This window comes from Notolepis coatsorum, assembly GCF_963971535.1.
Source record: "Notolepis coatsorum genome assembly, chromosome: 2".
NCBI classification, from domain to species: Eukaryota; Metazoa; Chordata; class Actinopteri; order Aulopiformes; family Paralepididae; genus Notolepis; species Notolepis coatsorum.
The window spans coordinates 152,128,326-152,144,212 of record NC_140166.1 but is presented as its reverse complement, the minus strand read 5'-3'; the positions used below and the strand labels follow the sequence as shown (position 1 = coordinate 152,144,212).

The window sequence follows — 15,887 nt, the reverse complement described above, 5'->3', positions numbered from 1 at the left end:
TGGGACTGTGGGACAGTGGACATATACACTTTATCAAGCCCTCCTGGACCACGTTTCAACTAAACAGTGAGTTAATGCAGTCTCTCTCTCTCTCTCTCTCTCTCTCTCTCTCTCTCTCTCTCTCTCTCTCTCTCTCTCTCTCTCTCTCTCTCGCTCTCTCTCTCTCTCTCTCTCTCTCTCTCTCTCTCTCTCGCTCTCTCTCTCTCTCACTCGCTCTCTCTCTCTCTCGCTCTTTCTCTCTCGCTCTCTCAACACAGCGTGTTGTTGTTGTTGTTAATTTTGCAGCGGGTGACGCATAATGGATGAATGAATGAATGGTAACTTGTTTAAAATGACAAGATATATATATGTGTTCATTATTGCATTGATCATACGTGTACTAGTGTAGTATGAATGAACTCGAGTCAGCTGTCCACTTGCCCCCCCCCCCCCCCCCCTTCACCCCCCCCCCCCCCCCCCCCCCCCCCGCGCCCACCCAAATGTAGTTCACACCGGCCGCCACTGATCACGCGGGAGGTGTAGTGGTTACTTCCTGGTCTATAGGGAGGTGTGCGTCTATACTTTCCGTAGCCGCATTTCTGGCAAGACGCTCTCTGATTGGCCGACGCCTGTTTCTACACTGGTTAAGCTTAGGCACTCTTTCGAAGTTGGTTAAGGTTAGAGTTTGTCTTAGAGCGTGACGGCAAGTTCTTTCGACGGTTAAGCTTAGGCACTCTTTCAAAGTTGGTTAAGGTTAGAGTTTGTCTTAGAGCATGGCGAGAGAGATATCTATGGATAGAACACCAGGTAGTTTGCAGGCTGTTCGCGGAAATGGGCAAAGACACAGCACGTCACGCGATTTGGGCAAAAGTGGCCAATCAGAGAGGGTCTGCCAGAAATGCGGCTACGGAAAGTATAGACGCGGGAGGTGTAGTAATTACTTCCTGGTCTATGGGGAGGTGTAGTGGTTACTTCCTGGTCTATAGGGAGGTGTAGTGGTTACTTCCTGGTCTAGAGGGAGGTGTAGTGGTTATTTCCTGGTCTATAGGGAGGTGTAGTGGTTACTTCCTGGTCTATAGGGAGGTGTCGTGGTTACTTCCTGGTCTATAGGGAGGTGTAGTGGTTACTTCCTGGCCTAGAGGGAGGTGTAATGGTTACTTCCTGGTTTATAGGGAGGTGTAGTGGTTACGTCATTGCTGGTTCCTGCGCGGTCCACCTCACTTGAAATTGCAATGCATTTCCAATGGACCAATTTCTAAATCGTCTCATTTAAAACAAATAAAGCATGGACATTGGCAAGGTGTACCTACCTGGGTGTATTCATCCACAATCTATAGCTAAACATGAAACAATTAGCAATTAATCGTAAAGGTAGCAAAATAACAACGTTTATGTTTTCGTTCACTGAGGAACTACACTTCTCTCTGGCGGTGCTGACGGCGACAGCACTGAGCGACAGCAGGCGACAAGTGTAGTTATTTTTTAACGACAAATTAAAAACCGTATTTCAACCAAAAATGCTCAAACAATAATGTTAGTGATAGAAGGGAACTCATTTTGTGCAAAATGGAAAGCTTGCCAATGTTCATGAGGCTGAATTATTACAATAGCCGATAATACATTTTCCCAATGATAAATCCCTATACGGGTGGAAAGTTCTCCATTAAAATTCTACTTAAGTAAAAGTAGAGAAGTATTTGCTATTGAATGTACTTAAGTATCTAAAGCAGCGGTTCTCAAACTACGGGTTGCGACCAGGGGAGGAAATTAGGCCACTTTACTCGCCAAATGCGAGTATTTTTTACGTTTGGCGAGTGATTCATGAAGACCACTCGCCAGTCTGGCGAGTATACAAAAAAAAAAAACATTCTGCAATCACTGCACTGGCAAACGGTGCGCGTCTTCTGAGTGCTCGCTTTAGTTGACAGTGCCACGAGAGCACTGCACAAGACCACCCGCGGACATATAATGTTTAATAAACGTTTGCGCAGTACTGGCCAACCCGCGGACATATAATGATAAAAGTCCTGCGTTACTAGGCTAGCCATCAGGAGCACTCGCAAACGGATAACGTTAAACACAGCAGAAGATGGAAAACAGACAGACTGACCAACGGGGAACTGCATCCAACCCTAGTACAACCCTCGAGTATAAGTTACTAAGGACACATTTAAATCACAGAGGTGTAATGTTAGTCTACTGGAAATGTATACAGTGGTTAGCTTCTAGTTTTAGCGATAGCTGCTTGCTAGCTAACGTTAGCCCCGTGTGCTCAAAGCAGCCAGCTAGGTGTATCTGTTATGACTATAATGTTTCCAAAAAAGCACCGGACTACGACGTAAGGTTAGACATTTTATTTCATGCTCAAAAGCCCCTGGCTTGCACATCGCAGTCACGAAAGGGGCTAGCTAAGCTCAACCAGTGCACTGTGTACAACAGCACACCAACCCAACTGACGTTACCACAACACTTGACGGTACTGTCGTAAGACCACCGTGCTGTCTTAAAGGCACAGTGTGCCTACCCAGATGCATACACAACATTGACGAGGCTTGACAACCGAGGTTCAAAGTTAACTTGATTGATTGAAAACTTTATTAACAGATTGCAGAATGGGTACAATACAGTACGGCATTTTCAATTCATCATAACATATGACATACAGATAGACTACTGCTACATCTATATATTTCACATCTATCTATACACTTCACAACATACTTCGGTTTTTTTCTTTCACTGCCCAACCCAGTCCAACCCAGCATCTTTCACTGCCCAGTTCAGCCCAACCCAGTCCAGAATAGATACCTCTTTCATGTTAATATGTTTTATGCTAATATTGTGAAGAGTAGAGATTAATGTTTTATGCTAATACATATTTTAAAGAGTAGAGACACGGTGTGATTATTTTACTATGATTGAAAATCTATTTAGACGAAGACATACAAAGAAGTAATTATCACAATTAGCGATTTTTTTTGTCTGGTAAAAAATCTGTTTGGCTGGTAAAAAAAATCAGATACTCGCCAGTTGGCTGGTAAGCCAAAAAGTTAGTTTCCTCCCCTGGTTGCGACCCAAAGTGGGGTCGTGGGTAGGTGACAGTGCATTGGCAAGTAAAAAAAATAATAATATTCATATATTTATTTTGTTCTGGCAACATATTTTGGCTAAATATGCCTCGTTTTATAAATGTGTATTGATAACATAGTGCTGTAATACAATTTTGATCAAGTTCAACAACGTGTGCTTTTATTTTGATATTCCTTAATTCCACGTTGAAATTACGCGATACATTAAGTGTGGGGTCGCCAAAGAAAATCCTAAATAGAAGAAAAACTGCACATTGTATAGGAATGTACATAGGATCCAGTGCCTTTAAGCGATTTAGTAACATGTCTATTTACCATGTCTATTCTAGTTATCTTTTTATTATTATTACTATTACTATTGTTTTATTGCACAATCGAAGCGGGCATGGCCAACCGCATTTCACTGTATGCCCTGATATGTAGGCCTATGTGATGAATTTAATTGAATCTTGAAATCTTGAATCTAAATAAAATGGGGTCGTGGTATAAAAAAGTTTTAGAACCCTTGATCTAAAGTAAAAGTACACATTGTACATGACGTTTGTGTATCCATTGACCTCTATAAGTTGTGGTAAAGTGGTATGTGGTCCAGTTATGCTGCTCTGATTACGTCCTCTTGAAGTTCACATGCTTCAAATGTGAAAGTATATATATACATTTTTTATTTTATATATATTATGTTTTCTATGCTAAATCCTTTTCTTCAAAGTAACTAGTAACCGATGAGTTCAGATAAAGTAGTGGAGTAAAAAGTACAATATTTCCCTTGAAATGTAGTGGAGTAAAAGTATAGTAAGTTCCCTAAAAGTAAAATACTGTAAAAATAAAAAGTACTTCAGTAAAAGAATACTTAGTTACTTTCCACCACTGCTGATACCACTGATATATACCATTATGTCCAGATAGGTAATGCTCACACCTCGACTGCGCTGGACTGCGCCTCCGGTGGCCTGCAGGAGGAGCTGTTGAGCTGTTGGCAGCAGCTGGGTGGGAGGACGCCTCCACTCTCCTTCACATACTCCGAGTCCTCAAAGTCCGTGTAGTTGGTGAAACCGCAGCACTTCATCTGAGAGACAGACGGGGACACAGAGACACACAGAGACAGAGAGACAGAGGGACACAGAGAGACACAGAGACACAGAGACAGAGAGACAGAGAGACACAGAGACACAGGGACACAGAGAGACACAGAGACACACAGACACACAGAGACACAGGGACACAGAGACACAGAGAGACATAGAGACACAGGGACACAGAGAGACACAGAGACACACAGACAGAGATACACAGAGACACAGAGAGACACAGAGACACAGAGTCACAGGGGCACAGAGACACAGAGAGACACAGAGACACAGATAGACAGAGAGACACAGAGACACAGAGACACAGGGACACAGAGGCACACAGACAGAGAGACATAGAGACACAGAGACACAGAGAGACACAGAGACACAGGGACACAGAGAGACACAGAGACACAGGGACACAGAGACACACAGACAGAGAGACACAGAGACACAGAGAGACACAGAGACACAGGGACACAGAAACACAGAGAGACACACAGACACAGAGACACATGACTATTAACAATTGTGTGTATTGAGCCGTACTGTATTGTACCCATTCTGCGATCTATTAATAAAGTTTTCAATCAACTATCATCAGGGAAACGACCGATGGAACATGTCATGTGGGTTTAGCAGAAGGGGGAAAGAAACGCCTGTTATCTGGGGACAAACAAAGAAAAACTGATTTGATTATTTGGATACAAAAAAAAACGTGCTATTATTTGGGCACATGAAGGCCAGGTGCAACACATAGGGGTGACAGCAGCTCGGGAGGTAGAGGGTGCTCGTCTGGTTAATAGGAAGCTTCCCGGTTCAACTCCCGCTCCTCCCGGCAGCGTGTCGAAGTGTCCTTGAGCAAGACACTAACTGCTCATCCGATGAGCAGGTTGGCGCCTTCATGGTTGCCTCCGCTGTCAGCGAGTCAATGGGTGAATGTGAAACATAAGTTATGAAGTGCTTTGGATGAAAGCGCTATATATATGCAGTGCGTTTACTATTTACACAAAGAAACAGAAATGATTACTTGGATAATGTGAAGAAACATGTACTGACGAAGCACACAAGGAATAGACAGAGAAGAGTGAACGCTTATTAGCACTAGAACTGAAGAGTAGAAACATGTGGATATTGTTTGTCTATCCATGACTGTGGATTGTCTTACTAATGCTGCCCCCTCTTAGTCAATGAATAAATGAATCAATCGATTTGGTCTTAGTCAACCAAGACTTTATTAGTTGATTGGTAGTTTTTAATGCCTTTTCCACACTGAAAGAAATCCAGTTAATCTAAATGTATTCAATAGAATAATCGAATATTGATAAGCCTTCCCATCCCTAGTAGGTTATGCCATAACAGGCAGGGTTAGGGGTAGATTATGACACCACTGCCACCCACACCAATGGTAACAGTAGACACTAGATTTAGAGAGGTCTTTCTGCATGAGAAAATTCTAATTGTAAATCCGGATTTGTTTTGGCAGTCTGAGAGTTGTATGTTTTTTGTGGAGGACATCTTCAGTTTTGCAGGATTTTTGGAGAAAGCATGGCACTTGAGACAAAACACACTATATCCTATATAATTGTATATGAATTCCTCTTGTTTCTTTGTTTACATACATTGCTTACAGCTTGTGTTATATTACGTTTTATTGTATTTTCTTTTTTGTGTGGCCATCTTAGTCTATATGTCATAATTTGTCAAGTAATTTGTCAAGTATACTATTATATACGTATTGTTTATGTGTCTTGTAAGCCCATAATGGGCTGGGCATACACCTGTATGTAAGATACAAAAAATAAATAAAAAAAACATCAAATCAAATCAAATCAAATCAAATAAAAGATTACACATGGAAGACACAATTTTACAGATTTCTCGATTAGATCAACTAAATCAGTCAAAAATGTCCATGGTTATACTAAGAGCTTATTTCATGGAGGAGCCCAGATTCTTACATATTATTTTATTGATTCAGGTAAGTTTTAACATCATGGAGTGACCTTGTCTGCCATCCAGTTCATCGAGTTTCATTTTCATTTAATTTCATCCCTGGCTTTGCTGTTTGCCACTGGCATTATGTCTGCTGCTCTTCAACTGATCTCACCACCAGTGGGACCTTGTAAGCTATACAAACATTTATTTTTCTCTCACAGATTCCCGTCAACAATACGCCTACACCTCCAAGGTCTGAATACCTGTAATGAATAAAGTCTGAGGGCTAGATCCACAAAGAATGGATTGCACCAATAGGGTTTATCAATATTTGTCTGTTTTCCTCCCGTCTGTTCGATTGCGTTTTTTTTCTTCATTTACATTTAGTCATTTAGCTGAGGCTTTTATCCAAAGCGACTTACAAGTTGTGTACAACAAGGCAGGAAGGGTAGGGGAGAACCGGGGACGTTGTCACACGGGTAGGTTGTCACATTCATTATATTTCACCACCAGAGGATCCTGTCTCCCATACTTTGGTATTTAAATGTCCAGAATTGGGGTCAGAGTTCACCTACATTGTCATATTTGGAGTGAAACAGCTGAATTTGAGGTGAGAGGACTTTTTGTGTTTTTCATGTCCATTTGTAAATATTCCGCTCCTCAGTATTTTTCTTCTAGGCTTTTACACAATTGGTTTATAATGAAACAATTATTACCCTTAAAAAGTGTGAAGGGATAGCTCTAGTTTAGATTGTTGTTAGCTAGCTAACTAGTTGTTAGATGGCTGTTAGCCTTGATGCTATCAAGACATTCCAGTTGGGGTTGGTCGTCACATTTGATTTGGGGTTGGTTGTCACATGTTGTGTAGGCTATTATTGTTAGGCCGATTTATTGTGTTCTTATTTTGTTATATAGGATGGCCTAAATATGTGTTTCCTGTTTATGTTCATTAAGATGCATTAAGTCAGGGGTCTCAAACTCAATTTACCTGGGGGCCGCTGGAAGTAGAGTCTGGGTGAGGCTGGGCCGCATCAAATATTCCACAAAAAAAGGGTTTCAAGTATTAAAAAAAAAAGTACAACTGATCCAATATTCTCAATCTTTAGCAATAACATTTCAGAACATGAACAGTTCTTCAGAACATGAACGGTTCTTCAGAACATAGGCTTCTCAGTGGTGTCAGTGGATTCATCCACAGCTATGGAAATGCACTGTGCATTTTTTTTTTATTCTATCACAAAGCTGTTTAATCAAATCACCAGCCAGTATTTCAGTTATTCTGGTTGCTGTGCGATCTGAGGGGGATTTGCTTTTGTTTGCCTTCAAACATGGTCTCCATCACTTCAGTCATACATTATTTTATTATGTATGCATCAGAGAGAAAGAATGGCTTCTTGCCACTGAGTGAGGACTTGGTTGCTTTTTCTCGTTGTGACATAGATTTAACAATAATTCTGCTTGCAGCTTGATATGATGATTTCATTCCATTTATTTTTGTGGTTCTTAGCACTGAATTTTGAGGAAAGGTTGCATTAAAATTAGAGTTGTTCCGATACCAGTGCAGTGCGGCTCAATACACACAATTGTTGGGGGGATGCAGACCAGAGAAGTACTTTCGTCTTGTTTACTCAGGGTCCCCCATTTTCAATTCATCAGGACATCCGTTTAGTTTGCATGCTTGCTGCTGTAAAATGTCTATAAATATATCGATCTATCTATGAAAAGGCATATGAATTGAAGACCACACTATGAATTGAAAATGGGGGACCCTGATGTAAACAAGATGAAAGTACTTCTCTGGTCTGCATCCCCTTAACAATTGTGTGTATTGAGCCGTACTGTATTGTACCCATTCTGCACTCTGTTAAATAAAGTTTTCATTCATTCACCAGTATCGGAAATTCTAGCCTCCGATTGCATGACGTCATTTATCTCCTGCGGAGAGTGATGATTATAAAATGAACGTGTTTTAAAGTGTAATGCTGTTTGTGATTTTAACAGCAGATACACTTTCTTAAATTCCATTGTCCCCGACAGAGCGTGAGACGGGGAGCTCGGACGGGATGTGTTTCACTTGCTGGTGTTATTATACTGTAGCATTAACAGCTGAAAAGCTAGCTAGTTGGAACAACATCCGCTTTAACGTTACATCAAATCAGATGATGGCCTGTCCTTTCTCCAGGACCTGACACTGTCCGTCTATCAACAATAATGCACCCACGGTGAATCGTATTTAAGTCAAGTAGCTACTGACTAGCGTTAGCTGACTAACGTTATCAAATGGCAATGCGGGGAGACGAGCTAGGTCAGCTAGCTTAGCTTGCTAACGGTACCTTGGCTAAAGTTGGTGCTATTCATAATCCAGCAATAATGGCTGCAGACCTGCAAGCAAAGTACAGTAAGTTCCAAGTGCCAAAGGATAAGAGTCTGAGGCGGAGTCTCAAAAGAGAATGTTGAATATTTATTTTGCATCGAAAATCACAACATAATAACGTTACTACTAGCCAGAGCCTCTGTGACTGCTACTGAGCTTACAGACTGGGTAGCGAGTGCAACACCGTCTAACGTCCGTGCGGATCATTGGATCTGCAGTGCCGCAGCCCCATAATGGTCCAACTCTCGCGCAACGACTCGGCAAACAGTTGCGCGCGGGCCGCATTAATACTACACTTTGATGTCAAGTAGGGGGCCGCAAAATATCATCCGCGAGTTTGATACCCCTGCATTAAGTTATGTATTTGTCAACATGTCAATGCAATTCAACTTTCAAATTTTGTTCTGCCTTCTTGTCTATTCTCAGTCCTTGCCCCACAATGGTGGAATAAACTACCCACCCCAGTTAGGACAGTCAAAACCCGTCCAATCTTTCGCCGTCGACTAAAGACGCACTTCTTCAAACATTATCTGAAATCTAAATCTTGTCTTCTTTTTAAGATTTTCCCATTAAAAGTTTTAAAACACATGGTGACAACCAACCCCATAGTGTGTGACAACCATCCCCATTATGGGGTTGGTTGTCACAATGTGTCAGAGTGTCTTTGATAGGATTAACTCTTTGTTACAATATGTTGGAAAATGAGAGGGATACACATTTCAAGCCAACATCTTAAGCTTCAATTTAATGTAGGAATGACTATTGAAAGATGTTTTGATTATGAACAATTCACACTAGAGTAAAACGTGTGACAATGTCCCCCGTTCTCCCCTACAACTCTGGCAGTATTGAACCTGAGCACTACAGTCTTGAGTGCATAGTAGTATAGACATATTAGCAGAGTAAGTAGTAATGTAGGCAAGGTAGATTCCTTAGTAGCAGAGTGCATAATAGTAAAAGACAGTAAGAAGGTTAGTAGTAGTTCAAACGGAAGCGGGCCGAGACCACCTAAAACAGGGGAAACAGGATTGTTTGATGTCGTCCCGACTTTGAGGCCTGCCCAGATGAACGGAGCCTATGGGGGAACCATGGATCCATTCAGTCTCGACTAACCAAGATAGGTGTGAAAGTGCCCTTAAAGTTTCCTAGAAGCTTTACAGAGTTGAGATTCTTGTCCTCTGGCAAGGAACTGAGTACAACAGGAACGTGTCATCAAGGCCTCAGACCTCAGGCCAGCCTTAAGACTTGTTTATTTTACTCTGCCTTTTTATGTTTTTAATGTTTTAATGTTTTTATGTTTTTATGTTTTTATGCTTTTTTTGTTTTTGTGTTTTCATGTTTTTTATGTTTTTATGTTTTTATTAGGGATGTCCGATATTATCGGCCGACCGATATTATCGGCCGATATCGGCAGTAAAATGTGATATCAGAAAATATCGGTATCGGTTTAAAAAAAGAAAAAAACAATAACAATATTTGTTATATATATATCCAGTGAAATTATTAGTTACCTGAAATTATTCAGTTTTTTGGGGGGGGGGGGGGACCCTGCATATATCGGTATCGGTTGATATCGGTATCGGAAATTAAGAGTTGGACAATATCGGAATATCGGTATCGGTAAAGGCGGGAGCGGTTCCCTTTGCAGCACGGTATGCCAGGTCGAGGGCCTTGAAGCGGATTCGTGCAGCAATGGGGAGCCAGCTCGTTTCAGTTCATGCTGAGGTCTGTGGTCGTGGAGAGAAATCTGCCCTCAAGTTTTACTGCCTGTCTTGAAAAACAACGGAGCGAAATGCTGTGTTGCTCTCATTTTGTCTTGTGTTGTAAATGCAGCGCACCCTTCCTTCTTCTTCTTCTTCTTCTTCTTCTTCTTCTTCTTCTTCTTCTTCTTCTTCTTCTTCTTCTTCTTCTTCTTCTTCTTCTTCTTCTTCTTCTTCTTCTTCTTCTTCTTCTTCTTCTTCTTCTTCTTCTTCTTCTTCTTCTTCTTCTTCTTCTTCTTCTTCTTCTTCTTCTTCTTCTTCTTCTTCTTCTTCTTCTTCTTCTTCTTCTTCTTAAATATTCAGTGTAACAACGGGAAGGCCGCCTCTCCACCTCCCTTAAAATTACCCTCTGAAATGTAATAATACACTATAAAGTTACAGTATGTGACGTATATCACTCTCAAATACAGCGGCGGAGCTGATCTCAGAAAAATAAAATTATATATATATATATAAATTATTAATATAAAAAAAAATTGCGCCCCTTCTATGTGTAACCAATATTTAAAAAAAAATAAAACACAAGGCAGAAATGTGCCAAAAACTGTGTGTTGAAGCGAGTCTCGAAGAATGGGGGTATGGGTGGTGCAAAGGATGAAGCTTGCCTAGGCTAGGGCACCAAATGTGCTAGGTCCGGCCCTGCTCAAATACAATATTACTTCATCCTATAGTCCTATATATTGATACAAATCTAATGAGTCTGAGCTAAAACACCATGAGCACAAGGCCATGACACGAAATTAGGAGATTGAATTGTAAAACACACTTTTGCACAAATATATCAGACAAAGGGTAGGATATCAGACAAAGGGTAGGATTTCTACCCTCTACAGGGGCGTAATTATAGAATTCCCAAGCCAAGGGATTGACTGAGAGCTCCGTACCCCCGTCATAGTGGTGTTCCAGATCTTGGTGACTATCTTGTCGTTGCCGTATTTTTCCTTCAGAGCCGGAGTCGCCCACGCTTTCAGGATGCCCTCAGCCTGGGGGAACGCACGCACGCACGCAAACACACACACACACACACACACACACACACACACACACACACACACACACACACACACACACACACACACACACACACACACACACACACACACATACACACACACACACACACACACACACACACACACACACACACACACACATTTGAATTATTTATTGATGTCACATAGATAAGCAGCTACCCAGGACATAAACACAGATGATTTGTGACGCACGTCATGGACACGTGCACAGCGCACAAACATACACACATATACATAATGTACATGCAGCATGCTAATGTATAAGCAAACACACACACACACACACACACACACACATTCACTTGGGACACAATTAGGACAATTTTACATTCATTATCCTGCCCCTAATGGTGACGTTAACATATCCAGCACACGCATAACCTTCATCCAACAAGGGGGCATTTCCCCCAAAACATAACCATCATCCAACAATGAGTAAAAAATTAAATACACACAACCCCTGTTCCTGGAGCGCTTGTCTATCCATCCAGATAGTTTCAATGGGCCTCATTCACTAAGGGGCCTTTCTCACTCACCCATTCGATTCCGTTCCATTCCGTACCGTCCTCATTCCGGATCGGATGCAAACCTCCCCTCTCCCTCTCCCCCCTCTAGTTTGTGTACACACTTCAGTCTTGGTTCGCTCCGGGTTCTGTTTACGGTTTGCGTTTTGAGCGTTTACGCTTGCCGTTGGCGATGATGTCACGCTCGAAAATGTAAACAGGAAGTGTGTTAACACGGAGACTGGAGACTGGATGTTGATATAAAAGAAACAAATAACCAATAAATATGAAGTTATATTTGAACCTCTGTTGTCAAGCCTTGTCAATATAACCCACCCCCCTTTTCTCACGAATGGAACTCTGTTGTAGAGTCCGCTTTTGAGCGTTTTGCAGGGTTAACGATAACGCTAAGCTAACGGCTAACGCTAGTTAGCTTAGCCGTTTACTAGTAACATTGCTCGCATCGATTATATTGAATGTCATTGATCTACTGGTCGACCACGGCCGACTGGTTGGGCACCACTGGTCTAATAGAAATAAATGCATTCGAACAAGAAAGTATAGTATACAGCAATGGCTAACGCTAAGCTAACGGCTAACGCTAGTTAGCTTAGCCTGTCCAGCAGCTGGACTGGATCCAGCAGACTGGATGCTGATATAAAAGAAACAAATAACCAATAAATATGTAAGGGATAATGTATGGCTAGGAGGTCATTGTCGCAAAATAATTGACCGACACAGAGTTTAAAATACCGAGGCGCCGCGCCGAGGTGTTTTTAAACGGAGTGAAGGTCAATTATTTTGCGACAATGACCGAGTAGGCTATACATTATCCCGCTTATTACAATGGCTAACTTACTAACAATATACCTAATTCATTTGACAAATCGCAGTTGTTCTGTGGCTCTGTCAGCCCAAATAAAGTGATTATTATTATCGCGCGGGCAGCAGCTCTGTTCTGGCTCCGCTGTGTTCGGGCTCCGCTCGGCGCTCCGCCCCCTGTCATCGCCGGCAGCAGTGTGTGTCAGTGGGCTTGATTGCCAACAGCTGCGCTCTGCGGTCATTATTGAAAAATCTGCGGTCATTATCGAAAAATAATGACCGCAGTCGGGGGGCTGTTGACCAATCACAAGCAAGCATTTCGGCGAATGTGAAAACGCCATGTAATAAGAAGTTTATATTTTAACCTCTGTTGTCAAGCCTTGTCAATATAACCCACCCCATTTTATCACGAATGGATGGTGTTGTAGAGTTCGCTTTTGAGCATTTCCCAGGGCTAACACTAAGCTAACGGCTAACGCTAGTTAGCTTAGCCTAGTCTAGTATAGCCTGTAGCACTTATTTTTCAGCAAAGAACGTGCAATAAACAAAACGGATACATTCACTGTGTGTTCTGCCTCTCATTTGTTGATGAAACAAAACTAACATCAACACAATTGAACACCAAAAGCTGAGTTTAGTCTCGTCGGCGCTGATTTTGTGAGCTTACATGCTAACATGAATTAAATATGCCAGTATAACAGTATAGCATTGTGGCAAACGCTAAGCTAACGGCTAACGCTAGTTAGCTTAGCCTGTTCAGCACATTATCCCATCGCTCGTGGCAATTATATTCCATGTCATTGATCTACTGGTCGACCACGGCCGACTGGTTGGGCACCACTGGTCTAATAGAAATAAATGCATTGAACAAGAAACCAATGTATAGACATAGCATGGCAAACAAAATTGCCAGGCCTAATGCAGGCCAGGGAAGTGCTGTTTGTAACGTGGCTTCATGTTTTCATCCACTGAGCTGTGAGGCTCCAAATGCTTGTTTGGTTGCGGTCTGAACTCTCAAATTGCCCATAAATATCGTTTTTGTGGGTATTGTCCAGTTGTTGCTGTGTGGTTTTATCTGCCCAAAATTCAAGCAAGCATGAAAAGCAGTACAGTAACGACGTTGTATGTGTCACGCCCCCCCGCTCCCACTGGCCCGCATCCGAAACCACCTATTCCAACCGTCCCAGGTTCAGCGGGGGGTAAAACGAATCAGCGCCGGTTCGATCCCAAAAGGGGTGTGTCCGTCTGAGTGAGAACACTCCCCCCCGTCCCCGGGGACGCTGACTCGAGCCGAATGGGTGGTGAGAAAGGCCCCTAATACTCTCTTATTATGTTTCTTATATCTTTTCCTAACCGTCTAACAGCAATATATAATCCATTTCAGAAGCGGAATGCACGCAATAAGTTATACTAATAATAATAATAAATTATTATTGAAAAGTTCTGTAGTTTAAAGTCGTATTTGGGGGCAATTGACCAATGGTTTGCTTTCAACCCATGAACTCCTTCCTCTCTCACCTTTTTATATCATTTTCTTTTATTGTCTCTACTAAAACTGTATTGTATTGCATTTTTTGTTTTGTAAAGTGTATTTGAGCATTAGGAAAAGTGCTATATAAATCTGATGTATTATTATTATTATTATATTATTATTATTATTATTATTATTATTATTATTATTATTATTATTATTATTATTATTATTATTATTATTATTATTATTATTTATTATTATTATTATTATTATTATTATTATTATTAATGGTAGGCTTTTTAGAGTTTCTTATGTGGGTAAGAGTGCTCTCGACCACTCTTAGAATTTGGTCTTGCCTAAGAGAAAAGCAAAAAATGTAAAACATTGTTGAATCCCAGGTAAAAACAAAATAAGAGGAAATCTGTTCTTATATCGCTTCATGAATGAGGCCCAATGTGATCTGCGAAGGGTTAGGAGGTAGTGGAGATGTAGAGATACAATGGAGCTCAACAAGCTATTTTTGTGGTACATTGGGTTTGTAGCACTCAAGTCAAAACGGCAACGAAATGACGTTTGAAAAAAATCAACAGCAACGTTGCTTTTGAGAAATCATGACACGGTCACTCACAATAAATTCACATACATTATTCTGAACAGTTTCAAGCTGAAGTAAGCAACTTCTGAGAGAGGCAATTGAAAACAAAGTCTTATTTTTCTCTACATTTACTAGTGCTGTCTTGGAGCAAGATCAAATTCATGTTTTCGTAATTATTATTATTATTATTATCATTTCTATTGAAGTACTATTCATACTGTTATTAAATAAACAATTTGATAGTATTTCTGAGCAAGATTTTTTTTGCTTAGTAAGAGTTTTGTGCCAAAGGAATTAAAGGCCTGTCCCATGTAGACACCTGTCCCAAATATAGAAGTTTTACGGTATGTCATTGTCCAGTATTCATCAGTCATATTGTAAAACAATTTATTCACAAATATGAATTGATGAATGAATGAATGAATGAATGAATGAATGAATGAATGAATGAATGAATGAATGAATGAATGAATGAATGAATGATTGCATTCTGTTCGAAATATGGACTCAAAAGACATCAGCATAACACTGAAATACTGGTTAGAAAGACCCCTGACTGTACTAACCCACCACTAACGTAAACCACTAACGTAAACCACTAACATAAACCACTAACATAAACCACTAACATAAACCACTAACATAAACCACTAACATAAACCACTAACATAAACCACTAACATAAACCACTAACGTAAACCACTAACGTAAACCACTAACATAAACCACTAACATAAACCACTAATGTAAACCACTAACGTAAACCACTAACGTAAACCACTAACGTAAACCACTAACGTAAACCATTAACATAAACCCAGTGGCGGTTTCTCCACTAGGGGCGCTGGGGCGCCGACCGCCCTGGTAAAGAGAGAGAGGAAGAAGAAAATGTTTTATTTAAATTTTTAATTTTAGAGCCCTAGAAATTAAATAAACATGTTTAAAATGAATAATATTTACTCATTTTAAGTACGTTTGTGTTTCCAATGCACAATATAACGTTAATATATCAAATATAAATAATTGTTTTTCATTCACAGGAAGTCACTAGTAACTATACCTCTCAGGCCGGGCGAGACGTATCGCGCACGGCAGGGCGTGCACTGGTTTCATCGCTGTATCCTCGCAGCCAATGAAATAGGTCAAGCAAATAAATTTCGCCTATCAGTGCGTAACGCACTGTGCGTTGAAATATGATGTACTATGATGGAAGCCGGGCGCGTTTTCAAGCGATCTAGATCATCTAAGC

The 15,887-nt window shown here is 40.9% G+C and overlaps 1 pseudogene across 1 annotated transcript in view; it reads right to left on the bottom strand.

The window, feature by feature from the left end:
• Nucleotides 1-3,981: 3,981 nt before the first annotated feature.
• The window catches only part of LOC311223571 (tetraspanin-1-like), a 39,581-nt pseudogene continuing 27,675 nt past the window's right edge, over nt 3,982-15,887 (bottom strand). The window contains exons 4-5 of the transcript in view: nt 11,095-11,193; nt 3,982-4,134 (exon numbers count right to left, since the gene is read on the bottom strand). The product of the transcript in view is annotated as a tetraspanin-1-like (transcript). The remainder of the gene's footprint in view (nt 4,135-11,094; nt 11,194-15,887) is intronic.